This window comes from Rattus rattus, chromosome 2 (assembly GCF_011064425.1).
Source record: "Rattus rattus isolate New Zealand chromosome 2, Rrattus_CSIRO_v1, whole genome shotgun sequence".
Taxonomy (NCBI): domain Eukaryota; kingdom Metazoa; phylum Chordata; class Mammalia; order Rodentia; family Muridae; genus Rattus; species Rattus rattus.
The window spans coordinates 165,884,351-165,898,520 of NC_046155.1; the positions used below are offsets into that span (position 1 = coordinate 165,884,351).

Consider the following 14,170-nt stretch of genomic DNA (forward strand, 5'->3'; position numbering starts at 1 on the left):
TAGTTTTATTATACTTTAGTGTGTGTGGGGAGAAAAAGGAAGTGCTAATGATTTAAGTGAGCCTTTGATAGTTACCCCTTTGTGAATTATATCAATTTGTTCATAATCGGGCTGGAGAGATGGCTCAGTGGTTAAGAGCACTGACTGCTCTTCTAGAGGTCCTGAGTTCAATTCCCAGCAACCACATGGTGGCTCACAACCATCTGTAATGGGATCTGATGCCCTCTTCTGGTGTGACTGAAGACAGCTACAGTGTACTTACATACATTAAATAAATAAACCTTTAAAAAAATTGTTCATAATCACCAGGAGAACAGGAAGATAGCTGTGTGAAACAGCTCTCAGAAATAGATTTTCAAATTTTGTTTCACAGATTTTTTTTTTTTTTTTTAAAGCCTACAGCACCCGGTATTCCCAGGCGGTCTCCCATCCAAGTACTAACCAGGCCCGACCCTGCTTAGCTTCAGACGAGATCGGGCGCATTCAGGGTGGTATGGCCGTAGACTTGTTTCACAGATTAAATGGTTCCCACAAAATAATGCTAATCTCCTAAAACCAAATTTCTTAGGAGGTATCATTTGTGAACAACACTGGGAGAGATGGCTTAGTGGTTGAGGGTACTGGCTGTTCTTCCAGAAAGCATGGGTTAAATTCCCCACACCCAATGGCAGCTTGTCTGGAGCCATTTTCTGTCCTCTAAATCCTTTGTACAAATGTGGTTCACAGATATACATGCAGGCAAAGCATACATGCATACATGCATGTAAGACAACTATTTTTTATTTATTTATTTATTTATTTATTTATTTTTTGGAACTGGGGACCAAACCCAGGGCCTTGTGCTTGCTAGGCAAGTGCTCTACCGCTGAGCTAAATCCCCAACCCTATTTTTAAATAATTTATCTTTTATTTTATGTGCATGGGCGTTTCACCTGCATGCATACCTGTATACCACATGTGTACACGCCTTTAACCTCAACACGTCGGAGGCAGAAGCAGAGGCAGGCAGATCTCTGTGAGTTCAAGGTCAGCCTGGTGGTCTTGTGAGTTCCAGGACAGCCAGAGCTAAATAGTGAGACCCTATCTCAAAAGGAAGGAAAGAAGAATAAAAGAGAAAGAAAAAAGGCAATCATACTGCCAAGACAGAGTTCTAATTTTTGCTAATAAGATGTTAATTGTTACAAACATGCGTAAACACAGGCTGGACAGTAAATAAGATTAAACTTCTGTTAATATTTTCTCCAATTTTTTTTTTTGTTAATTTTGAAAGAAAGTCTCCTGCAATCCAGGTTAGAGTCAAACTCACTTTGTGGCTGAGGAGAACTGTGGTCCTATAGCATCTTATCTCCCCAGTGTCGGGATGACAGGTGTACGTCACCATGTCTAGCTCTGTTAATGGTTTCAGCTTGTTACCTAGGTAGGTCGGACTGTCTGAGATCAGTTTTCCTTTCTGAATGTTTTATGTTATAAAGAAGAGTCATATGTTCAAGCTGTGCTCTGTGATATACAAGCTGTAAAGGAAGGAATAGGCCTAGAATTCAAAGCCACTCTCTCTGCAGATGGCAAAGACGTGAGAAAATTGCTTTCGGTTGGGATGAACCGCAGAGCATTAAGTAGTCTCCTCATCTAGGAAAAGAGGCAGCATCGGCTGGGCTGGTTCTAGGCCTTGAAGCACTGGGTGTCGGTAGCAGTAGGGAGGCAGTCCCTTGCTGCCACCAGCAGCCTCCACAGTGCTGCTGAGGGAAAGCTGATCTTTGACTACTCTCACAGAAAAGGATGTCAGGGTGAGCCAGGGTGAAGGGAACTTAGTTTATTAAGTACTTAGGTGGAGTCAGATACGGAAAGGACAGCGCACAGTCCCAAGACATGGCGTGAGCTTCTTGAGAGACACAGACACGGTTTGGTGCTCTTACAATGGCTGTACATATAGCCCTATCATTTTTCTAGTCACATTTCTTACCACCACCAGCAGCAGCAGCAGCAGCAGCAGCAGCAGCAGCAGCAGCAGCAGCAGCAGCAGCAGCAGCAGCAGCAGCAGCAGCAGCAGAGCTTTCTAGGCCCTTGGAAGAGGAGGGGAATCTCTATGAGTTCCAGTACAGCCTGGGCTATGTAGTGAGATTCTGTCAAATAAACAGATAGATAGATAGATAGATAGATAGATAGATAGATAGATAGATAGATAGATAGATAGATAAATAAATAAATAAGGGACTGGAGAGCTGGTCCAGAGGTTAAGAGCACTGGCTGTTCTTTGGAGGGCCAGTGCAATTCCCAGCTCCCACAGACATACATCAGTAAACACACCAATTCACATAAAATAAAAATAAATCGTTAAAAAATAAAAATAGGGGGGTTGGGGATTTAGCTCAGTGGTAGAGCGCTTGCCTAGCAAGCGCAAGGCCCTGGGTTCGGTCCCCAGCTCCGAAAAAAAAAAAAGGAAAAAAAAAATAAAATAAAAATAGGGACTGGAGAGATGGCTCAGCGGTTAAGAGCACTGACTGCTCTTCCAGAGACCCTGAGTTCAATTCCCAGCAACCACATGGTGGCTCACAACCATCTGTAAAGAGACCGGATGCCCTCTTCTGGTGTGTCTGAAGACAGTTACAGTGTGCCCATATACATAAAAAAATAAATTGTTAAAAATAAAAATAAAAATAAGGCAGGCTGGGAAAAGCACTGTTCTCCTGCCTGAGAAGGGCAAGTCTCCTGAAACTGCTTTAATGCTTCATAGAGATGTGAACACTGAATTTATTTTAAAAAATAATAAAAAACAGGGTTGGGGATTTAGCTCAGTGGTAGAGCGCTTGCCTAGCAAGCACAAGGCCCTGGGTTCGGTCCCCAGCTCCAAAAAAAAGAAAAGAAAAAAAAATAATAAAAAACAAAACGTTTTTAAAAAATTTAAAAAAAAGAAAAAGATAGAAAAACCTCACAGAAAACAACTTAACATGTGTATAGGTTTTGAAGGGAGTGAAACAAATCTGTTTTCTTCTCTTCTGGGGCTTTTTTTTCTTTCAGGGTTGGCTGGTTGGTTTGTGGGGAGAAGATGTGAGATGGTACTCTATTCTAATTAAAAGTGAGGTTTTGTAGTGGGACCACACCCCCTCCCCAACCTCAGTTCTGCTGCGTGGGAAGTTCTCTACCTGCTCTCAAGGCAGAACCCCTGGTATCCCGTGAAAATGCCATCAGTCTAGGATCCCTGCGGGCATCGGGCACCAGATATGTTTGGCCCTCGGGTACCTGGCAGCCAGCAAGGCTTAGCAGCCAGAGAACCAGGAGGATACTTCAGTTTTGACCTGTGATAGCAAGAGTAGGTGACTTCCTTCTCCCTCCCTGGGGAGGACTAATCATTCACTTTCAGTCCAGGGGGCTGGGGTTCAGGAGCCAGGTATAAGAGCCTACCCTTGTCCCCAACACCCTCACCTCCCAGCCTCATGATGGCGCTCCCTAAGAAAGTCCCCCCTGCACCCTTTGCCAGCCCAGTCAGTGGTCAGACTTGGAGGAGAGTCCGACAGGAGGGTGTAACTGTGAGATAAAATGTCTTGGTTGTACCTGTTTGTGGCTTAGCTTTGTATTTAAATAGCAAACAAAAAAGGAAATAAATTGAAACTTGTTCGTCATCTTAAAAATAAAGCAAAAAAAAGTAAAATAAAAAAATATTTAGAAAATCCATCTTAGTAATTTCATGAATTTTAAAAATGTCAAAAGACATAAATAGAAGATTCTTAAGTGTGTCAGAAAAGGTTGTACAAGAAGTGTTATAAAATAAACAGAAAGTTGGGTAACAAGATTTTACTCACAAACATTTAATTTAAAAAAAATTTTGTGTGCATGCCTGTATTTTATTTTGCTTCCTTTTTAAAAAAAAAAAAAACAGTCTGTCTCTCTCTCTCTCTCTCTCTCTCTCTCTCTCTCTCTCTCTCTCTCTCTCTCTCTCTCTCTGTTAGGGTTTTACTGCTGTGAACTGACACCATGACCAAGGCAAGTCTTTTTTTTTTTTTTTTTTGGTTCTTTTTTTTTCGGAGCTGGGGACTGAACCCAGGGCCTTGTGCTTCCTAGGCAAGCGCTCTACCACTGAGCTAAACCTCCAACCCCTACCAAGGCAAGTCTTAAAAATGACATTTAATTGGGGCTGGCTTACAGGTTCAGAGGTTCAGTCCATTATCATCAAGGTAGAAGCATGGCAGCCTCCAGGCCGGCATGGTGCCTTCATCCAAAGGAAGCCTGGAACAGACTGAGCATCCTTAGGCAGCTAGGAGGAATATCTCCAAGACCACCCCGACAGTGACACACTTCCTCCAACAAGGCCACACCTTCTAATAGTGCCACTCACTGGGACAAACATATGCAACCCCCCACCCTCTCTCTGTAAAGCTGGCTATCTTTGTAAGCAATGACCACCATGCTTACAAAGAATTTGGAAAAATAAATTGTTAGTGAAACGAGGTTAAGATGTTTTTGCTAGTGGCTCTGATGTAGATGTTATGGAACAATTTCAAATTGATCTTGAGATTTAGGGATCTCTCCAGCCACAAGATCTTGATTTGAATAATAGAAACAAGAATGCCCTCCTGTCTTGGGAGAGCCTCCCATCTGACCAGAGAGTAGTTTTTTACCCCCTTAACAGCCATACCACAATCGTACCGTGAGGCGTATTCACAGCTGAGCAATCCTGCCAATTGCTCCCTCCTCCCCAGCAGCCCCGTCTGTATACTCAGGCACTATGAAAAGCAAGTGAGAATTGTCCAGTCCAGTGCCAGCTGGATTTCTCCATGCTCTATGACTTGAGTATGTGTGATATCATCAGTAAAAGATGGGCTCTTCCCATCAAGTTCTGCTAGGCAAACAAACGGTGGGATAGCTTGTATTGTTTGGGGGGACCCAGAGGACCTCTGTGACCAACTCATACGGAGTTGTTCACAGCTGACACTAGGATGTTTGTTGAATGACCTATGGCTTCTGGGAGGAGAATCTATCCAGGGAGATCCAAGCTCTCTCTACCCCACTGTCTTATTCGATGCTCTATTGCTTGAAGAGAAACTATGACTGTAAGGGAGACCCCACCCCATCCCTGCTACCACGATCCCGACACTGGAGTTGGTACATGACACATCCAAATACCGAAGCACAAAGGAGAGTTCACAGACGGGCAAGGAGGGGGCACAGGGACGCTGCAAAGGCAGACAGCAAGCAGCAGCAGCAGCAGCAGCAGCAGCAGCAGCAGCAGCAGCAGCAGCATAGAGTTTCCCTGCAGGAATGGGGTTTTATGTAGAAAAAGGGAGGAGGGTCTGTGCTAGGGTGAGTTGGTAAATCCTGATTGAACATGTTACCCAAACAAGGAATTTTGACTGTTGAGCCTTAGTGCTTAGTCTCAGGAATGAGTCAGTCACCAAATAAGGGAATAGACTTTGGAGACTGGCTTTAGGAATGTAATCTAATGGCTTTTAGCAAGGGGACAAGTTTAAGGGGCAAAACCTGTCAGCAATGTTTGCCATGCTTGGGCCCAGAGGAGAGCCCTTTGGTAACCACAGCAACTCTTATAAAGGAAAGCACTTAATTGGAGGTGGCTTACATTTCACAGGTTTAGTCTATTATAGTCATGGGGAGAAGCATGGTGGCACACAGGCAGATATGGTGAGAGGTAGCTGAAAGATCTACGTTCATATCAGCAGCCACAGGGATAGAAAGCAACATTGGGCCCGGTTTGAGCATTTGAAACCTCAAAGCTCACTCCCTGTGTCACACTTCATCCAACAAAGCCACACCCACTCCCACAAGGCCACACCCACTCCCACAAGGCCATACCCACTCCCACAAGGCCACACCTCCTAATACTGCCACTCTCTTTGAGCTTATGGGAACCAATTTCATTCAAATCACCACACTCACCCTCTGTCTTTTTGGTTATATTGTTTGGTAAGTTTATGAAACAGTGGATTTCCATATGTCATTTCTATATATCCTTGGTTTTGATTAACCCTTCATCTCCCTCTTCCTCTTCCCTATTCTCCCATCACCTCCCTGCTTAGACTTTTCCAAGCACTTACTTCATTGAAAATGTCGCTGTTCATAATTCTTGCTACACCCAGCACAATTAATGGCTTAAAACAGAAAAGGGGAAATGTAGTGAAAATTTTGTAATTTTGGGTTCGTTAAGAAACACAGAAATAGGGGTTGGGGATTTAGCTCAGTGGTAGAGCGCTTGCCTAGCAAACGCAAGGCCCTGGGTTCGGTCCCCAGCTCCAAAAAAAAGAAAAAAAAAAAAAAAGAAACACAGAAATATAAGAACGTGCTGTTGTTTTCATACCATGTTTGGGGTTTGAGGCTGCTTCAGATTTTCCACTGTAGATGACTGTGGTTCGTGTCCTTCTCTAGCAGGGGGGTATTTTGGTAGCTGCAGATAGTTTCTGCAATTGACATTTGGAATTCTGGAGACTTTTTAGAGGGTCTATAAAATGCTAGGGTCCCAAGAGGTGGCAGGTTGTTGTTTGGTTTCCGGTGGGTCGCTGGTTGCAGTTCATTAAGGATTCATGTTCAAAGGAGAAACAACAGGCAGAAATTAGATAACCTGGGGTTGGGGATTTAGCTCAGCGGTAGAGCACAAGCAAGGCAAGGCCCTGGGTTCGGTCCCCAGCTCCAAAAAAAAAAAAAAAAAAAAAAAAAAATTAGATAACCTGAGAGCAAAGATTAAACTTGCCCCTAATCAGCAGGGAGTATTCTAGCTACAATGTTGCCCCTTTCTGACCCCTGACTTCATTGGGAGGGGTCTCTTTCCGTTCTTCTCTATCCTTTTTCCTTTCTCTTATCTAGTGTTAGGGGTTGAAATGGAAGAAAACTGGAGAAGGGTGGAAGAAAGAAGAACCCACGAAGTAACCCAAGACAAGCTACACATGCCCTCACAATTTTCTGAATTTTGTTCATGTCTGCATCATGTCTAATTTACATACTTGCATTTTCTCCTTTTAAAAAGTTTCTGAGGGGTTGGGGATTTAGCTCAGGGGGTTGGGGATTTAGCTCAGTGGTAGAGCGCTTGCCTAGCAAGCGCAAGGCCCTGGGTTCGGTCCCCAGCTCCGAAAAAAAAAAGAAAAAGAAAAAAAGAAAAAAGGAAAAAGTTTCTGAGTGTTTTGGTCACACACACACACATATATATTAGTGTAGCACATGTGTGCTTGGTGCCGGTGAAGATCAGAAGAGAGCAGAGAATCCTCTAGAACCGGGGTTCATTATATTTGTGAGCTGCCATGTGGTTTAGGAGACACAGGGGTTCGTGTGCTCTCGGATAGGCACCAGGGAAACCAGGAATGTTAAACAGGCAGACTTGTCTCTCCAAAGGGAGAGATGTATAACCTGTTTTCCGTCCAGAAGCCTGGGAGCTGAGGCAGTTGATAGCCTGGTCTCCTTTGTGGTATCTATAGGAATGAGAGCACACCATACCCTCCCCCGGGACCTTAAGATGTCAAATATAGTCAATCTATAGAACCCGTTTTCATGAAAGATACGTCATGCACTTCACAAAAGGTTCCTATGCAGTCATGTCTTAAGGTTTATTGTACACGTGGGATTGAGTTAATTATCACGAGGACATTCTTTTGCCAAATCATGCTGTGCTTAAAATAAACTGCTCAGTGTCAGAATCTCGAAGTTTGAACAAACACCGGCTACTGAGAAATGTCAAATTGGACTGACTTCTTGGCCCTCACAGATGGACACTCTGCTGCCTGTGATGTTTGCAGAGACAGCCCCACGACATGGGTGCTAGGAAGTGAACCCAAGTCTTCTTCAAGAATAACAAGTATCTTTCCCCACTGAGCCGCCTCTCCAGACTCACGCATCTTCCCTTTGCCAAAAATTTCGTTCTCCTTTAATTATGACAAATTGCTTTGTTGGGTGTACTAAACATCGTTGGCAATTGTGGTCTTTTAGAATTTGCAATAATTCTTTCTAAAACCCTTCTGGGCCAGGAGTGGCGGCATGTGCCTTTAATCCCAGTATGGCTGACTCCTCTCTGTATCTTGGAAAATAGTACTATGGATGACTAGATTCAAAGGAGGACACAGAATTCACAACAATTTTTGGAGAAAAAATTGTGTTTCTGAAATATGATAAGTGCTTCCAAAATGCATTTAATTACCCTCTCTCAGAATAGAACCCTACTGTTGTTGTAAAAATATAAAAAATAAACCAGTCTTTTTATCCCCCACTAGGTCTGTCACCGCAGTGCCCCAAGGTATCTGGTAGATATCTTGCCAGAAGTACACATCCCAATTCTGCAGTGGCCCAGTGTCTCTAGCTGCCACAGTTTCTTATACTTAAATTGATACATGAAAGAACACACAACACAGTAACCTTTGATCCAATTGATAAGATATAATTGCCCACCTAAACATACAAAGCCCTGTACACATCCATCCCTTAAAAACATTCATAAAAGTACAGCATGGAATCTTAACGTCAGCCTCCATATTGTCCCGCCGGCAACTTCTCTGTCTCTCCTGTCTCTTCCCCCTTTCCATTCCTGTCTCCTCCTCTTCCTTCAAACTTTTCTCCCGCCCATCCTTCCTTCTCATCCAATGACAGGCCTCCTTCTATCCTGTACCTGCCCTCACCTGTATTTTACAAATTAAATGGGGAGGAGGTTCTGGTGAAGTCACCTGAGTTCTGAGTATGTGACTGGGCAGCTGTCCTTGGGGCAGTGGAATTAGCATCAAAATACAGATAACTCCAGGGCAAACCAGAACACCCTACACTAGTGCCCTCTTCTGATCGTCCCAGGATCGATCCTGAGACACAAGTGCAATTCTCAGTCCATTGTCACACCATATACCATGAAGAAGAGGAGAGGATACACCAGTGGGCCTGCGAAATAACAAAATCTTGTATTATCCACAAGTGAAGTCCCTAATAGAGCAGAACTGACAAACAGGGACTTGGGAACCTCATTTTTTTTTTTTTTTTTTTTTTTTTTCGGAGCTGGGGACCGAACCCAGGACCTTGCGCTTGCTAGGCAAGCGCTCTACCACTGAGCTAAATCCCCAACCCTGGGAACCTCATTTCTTCTAGCAGCCCTGAGCAGGGTTTATAAGCATACAAACTGCAAGGCCCTAGGCCAAGTTACAGTTCTAATTTTTACCAATCAGAGCTCGGAGATTAGGGACTTCCCCAAGTATCCCATCATTGTCAGCTGACAGTGAATGTGTTTTGCCCAACCAATCAAATTTGTTCATTGTTTCCATTGTTACAAACAGACATTATATTTTGGGGGAACTACAGTTGTTTAGAGAGAGAATTGGTCAGCTTAGGTAAAATGGGGTCAGAAATCAAAATGGCAGTACTTAAGACAAGTTCCTTTCACCTGCTCCCAACACCATGATATCGGATGTGCTTTTCTGCTTGGAATTCACTGGAATGTTGAAATATATGGCTTCCCCTCTGAGAAATATTTTTCATAGCTGAATAAAAAAAAATCCAAGAGTGTGTGTGTATGTGTATGTGTGTGTGTGTGTGCGTGCATGCGCGTGTGCACATGCTCACTTGTCTGAAAGCACATCTATGTGCACTTGAATGCAGGTGCCCTCAGACTCCACAGTATCAGATCCCCCTGGAGTTTGGAGTTATATGGGTGGTGCTTGGAATTAAACTCAAGTAACACATGCTCTTAAGTACTGAGCCATCTCTGCAGTCACACCTCTCTTCTCCTTCTTGAATTAGGCCTTGTGTTGGGATAACCTTTTTAAACAACTTTGTAAGAAGATGCATCTCTGTATATTCAACTCTGAATGTTGTTCCAGAAAAGAACTAAATGCTGGCAGGATTTTTGTCCTTTCTATGGCCAATCACCAAAGTTTCTGTTTTGACCAAGTTACTTCAGTCAGTCAACAGGGTCTCAAGAGAGGATTGAAAAGAAAAAGACAATTAGTAGACAATATTATAACATAACTTCAGCCAGTGCAGAGGCTGAAGCAGGTTTATTTTTTTCTAGACTGCTTTTATGTCATTCTAGGTACATGCAAAGAATATGGTCGTTCCTAAGTCATAAACAGTGTAGTTAAGAAACAAACAAAGCATAAACAAAGGCCCCATGATTACTATATTCGGGGTCTTAACAAGACCCATCAAGATACAAAGAACACATTCCTCAGCTGTATTCATCTTGAGCCTCCTTCCTTGTCCTAGCCCAAAGTCAGATTCCTGTCAAATTCCTAGAATTGGCCTCAAGAATTGGGGAAATTCCTAGAATTGGCCCTCTCCACATCCCTTTTTATCTCATAAACAAGACTGTGTCTTGTTAGGTTGTTCTGACAAAAACACCTTTCTTACCCGTCATGGAATATGCATTGTTAAAAGCAATGCATTTCTGTCTTAGGTTGGTAAGACTCTGCAGAATCCTACCTGTCATTGACTGCCAGCCTATTAATGACTCTGGGGGTCCATTTTTAGTTTCAAGCCATGTATTTTGGCTGCCAACATATTGCTGTTGTTAAAGGCAAGCCTTATCACAATGGGCAGGAATAAAACTATTCTCAGGACAAGAAGGGCTAGCATGACCAAGCTATATATGCCATACTTGAAGTTTGACCAAGATGGAAATACTGACCTCAGGCTATGGATAATTTTATCAGCAATATCTGCAGCATTAAAGCTCTGTGGAGCAGCATTCTTCAAATTCATAATCTCGGTATACAAAGTTAAACATCTAGAGAAGTGTTAGAATTATGCCGAATACCCTGCAAGTGTCTTTGAATTTTCTCCCATTTATATTGACTGTCATTGTAAATTTTAGAAGTAACCCAAATCCATTTGGATGACACTTAAAATGGCTTCTTACTCTTCAACTCTGAAGCTCCTCTGTAATAACTTGTATTGTATCATAAAGAGTATCAATCCATTGTTCCAAACACCTGTCTAAATCCCTTGAATGCTCAGAACATTAGTAACATTTTTTGCTAAAGGATTAACAAATGTAGCCGTCTTTACTTCTTGTGTCAAAGCAATTGCAGAGGCAGTGGTGCTAGCTACTAATGTAATCAAAGCCGCTGTACCAGCAATGATCAAGTCCACTGCCCTCTTGCTTCTGCTTAAAGCCTGACTTCTTCCAGCATTTGCAAGTCTTTCTCAGAATACCAAGGTCTTGTAATGCTCACAGGCAATAAAACAAAAGCTGGTTGATAAACCACCATAACAGACACGCCAGATTTCAATACATTAACACCATTAGAAAATGTACAATCCATACAACTTACATTAAATACCATAGAAGAAACAAGTGTGATTTTTTTTTCTGGTTCTTTTTTTTCCGGAGCTGGGGATCGAACCCAGGGCCTTGCGCTTCCTAGGCAAGCGCTCTACCACTGAGCTAAATCCCCAACCCCAACAAGTGTGATTTTAACATGACCAGTTAATAAAAGATTAGGAGCTTTAACACGTGCACCGACAATCATTTGAAATCCAGATCCTGTCCTTGTTCTAAATCCAGATCAATCATTTGAAATCCAGATCCTGTCCTTGTTCTAAATCCAGATCCTATTCCAATTCTATCCACTGCAAATGTAACTTCATACAGCACATTTTCAAATATGTCTCTGAAAATATCCAGAACCATCCTTCCAAATGAAGACTGTTATTTCCAATATTGGATCGAATTCTAGACCAGTCCATGATTGAGCCCTAAAAACTGGTCACATTAAAGGAAAGAGAAGGTCATTATAACTTGATTAATTTTTCTAAGGCAGTTTCAAGAGTCTCCATGTTCTCTGTCCCACAAGGTTTGAATGCTTGAAGCAAGGCAGCTTGTCCAATCTGGGATATAGGCAAGCAAAGGTGGGTCAGGAACATCCCTCCAATACAGCTTCCCTGTCACCATGGTCAGGGCACTCAGCGAGCTTACAGGTCAACGTCTTTTTTGTCCCAGCATCAGCATGTCTCACAATCACTCTGGCAGCCACCACACTCCTTCAGTATCCTGCAGAAAAAAACACAAACATAACCTCTTCCCCATATTAATATCTGCTCAGTGCCTTGCCATATGCTGTATGTGGATCCTTCCATTTCACCCAGGCATAAGTATGCTGAGTTGTAGGGTGTCATAGACATTCAGTAGAGAGTTTCTTGGCACCCAAATTTTTAATTTTTTTAAAATTTTAAAGTAAAAGAGCATGACTTAAATAAATTTAAAATGTATGGGGATGGGGTTGGGGATTTAGCTCAGCGGTAGAGCGCTTGTCTAGCGAGCACAAGGCCCTGGGTTCGGTCCCCAGCTCCAAAAAAAAGAAAAAAGAAAAAAAATGTATGGGGATATAACTTCCTTTTTTTATTTTATGAAAATATTGTTTTAAAGTTCCATGGGCCGGGTCCACAATAGCTTGTCCTGGAGGATTATAAGGAATCCCAGTCATATAGGTAATACTAAATTGTCCACAGAAAGTCTCAAATGCTCGACTGTAATAGCCAGTTCCATTATCTGTCTTAATCTGATTTGGAGCACCCAGCAAGGAGAAACTACTTAGGCAATGACTAATTACATTTTTAGTTAACTCTCCTGTTAAAGCAGTTGCAACTACAGAGCCTGAGAAGCTGTCAGTAGTCACACGTACATATTTTAGTTTTCCAAAATCAGAAGTATGAGTAACATCCATTTGCCATAATTGATTGAGTACAAGTCCTCAAGGATTATCACCATTATGTAATACAGGAAGAAGTTGAAGACATCCAGGACAAGGCTTCACAATCTGATGTGCACATTGTCTAGAAATACTGAATTGTTGTCCCAAGCTATTACTCTTTGGATGATGTAAAGACTGAGATTGTTTGGCCAATTGTTCCTGAGTAAGGCCTGTAATCTGCCTGGTATACAGATCCGCTGTGGCATTGCCCTCACTAAGGGGTTCAGGCAATCCAGTATGAGCTCTTAAATGTCCTATAACGGAAGAAACAGTATGTTCTCTTAAATTGAGTTGTATTTGCATAAATAATTGCAAATTTTGAGAATTAGCAGTATTGAAAAAAGGATCAGTTTAAACAATTGTAAACCATGAGCTGTATTGGCCATCAGTAAACAAATTAAAGGCTCAATTTTTTCAATATTTCAAAAACAGCGACTACAGTACATAATCCAACTATTTGTGCTGAAGCAGGGGGAAACTCAAGAGAACGAACATGTGATCCAACTACATAAGCTGCCCTCCCATTAGATGAGCCATCTGTAAATGCAGTAAGCACATTTTCTATCAGCTGCATGTGAAAATGTACAGGAAATACAAAAGCATGCCTAGAGGCCAATTGTAACAACTTGTATTTTGGGTAAAGATTTGCCCTGCTCTGCGGGGGTTCAGTGTAGACCTGGGAGGGGGCAAAAGAATGGGGGACAGGAGGCGCAAAGAAGGAGAGCAAGTCTGTGTTCTGATCAGGCTCTCAAACTTTAATTAAAAACAGTGGCGGGCTGGGGATTTAGCTCAGTGGTAGAGTGCTTACCTAGGAAGCGCAAGGCCCTGTTCGGTCCCCAGCTCCGAAAAAAAAAAAAAAAAAAAAAAAAAAAAAAAAAAAAAAAAAAAAAAAAAAACAGTGGCTTATAAAGACAAGCAGGTGGGAAGGTCACCCAGGACTCAGGACAGATCCATGTGCCACCACCCTCCCTATAGCCCTAAACCGTAAATTGCAGGTATAGGCTGATAAGAACAGACAGCTGGAGGTGTAAATTGTAGGTGTAGACTAATAAGAACAGGTTGGAGATGGAAACTGGTGTCCCAGAGGGTGTAAGTGGGCTTGACATTCCTGAAACATTCCTGAGACAGAGGGTCTTGTAAGTGGGCTTGGCCCCTGGCGATGATTATCAATTTTGCCTGAAAAGTTTCCAATGCAATAGGTCAAATATCAGCATTCTGCAATAACCAATTTAATTGCTATTTGGAATAAGCAATAAATATATCATCAGGTCCTTGTGACTGAATTGTAAACTACCAGTGATGGGTTAGCTTTATATATTTTTAACTATAATTTTAAAGTTTCTTTTGCAATATTAGAACATAACCATAATTTTGGGAAGCAACACCAATTTTTAACAGTAAGAACAATCAATTCACTCTAAAATCAATACCAAGTACGTTACAAAGTCTGTCTGCCAGTTCTTATATAAGAATGCAAGACAGTGCAGCTTTTAATACCTCATTAAAGAAACATT

The 14,170-nt window shown here is 42.2% G+C and overlaps 1 pseudogene; it reads right to left on the reverse strand.

Moving 5' to 3' along the window:
- Positions 1-393: 393 nt before the first annotated feature.
- LOC116895052 lies at positions 394-505 on the reverse strand (annotated as a pseudogene).
- Between the last annotated feature and the right edge of the window lie 13,665 nt (positions 506-14,170).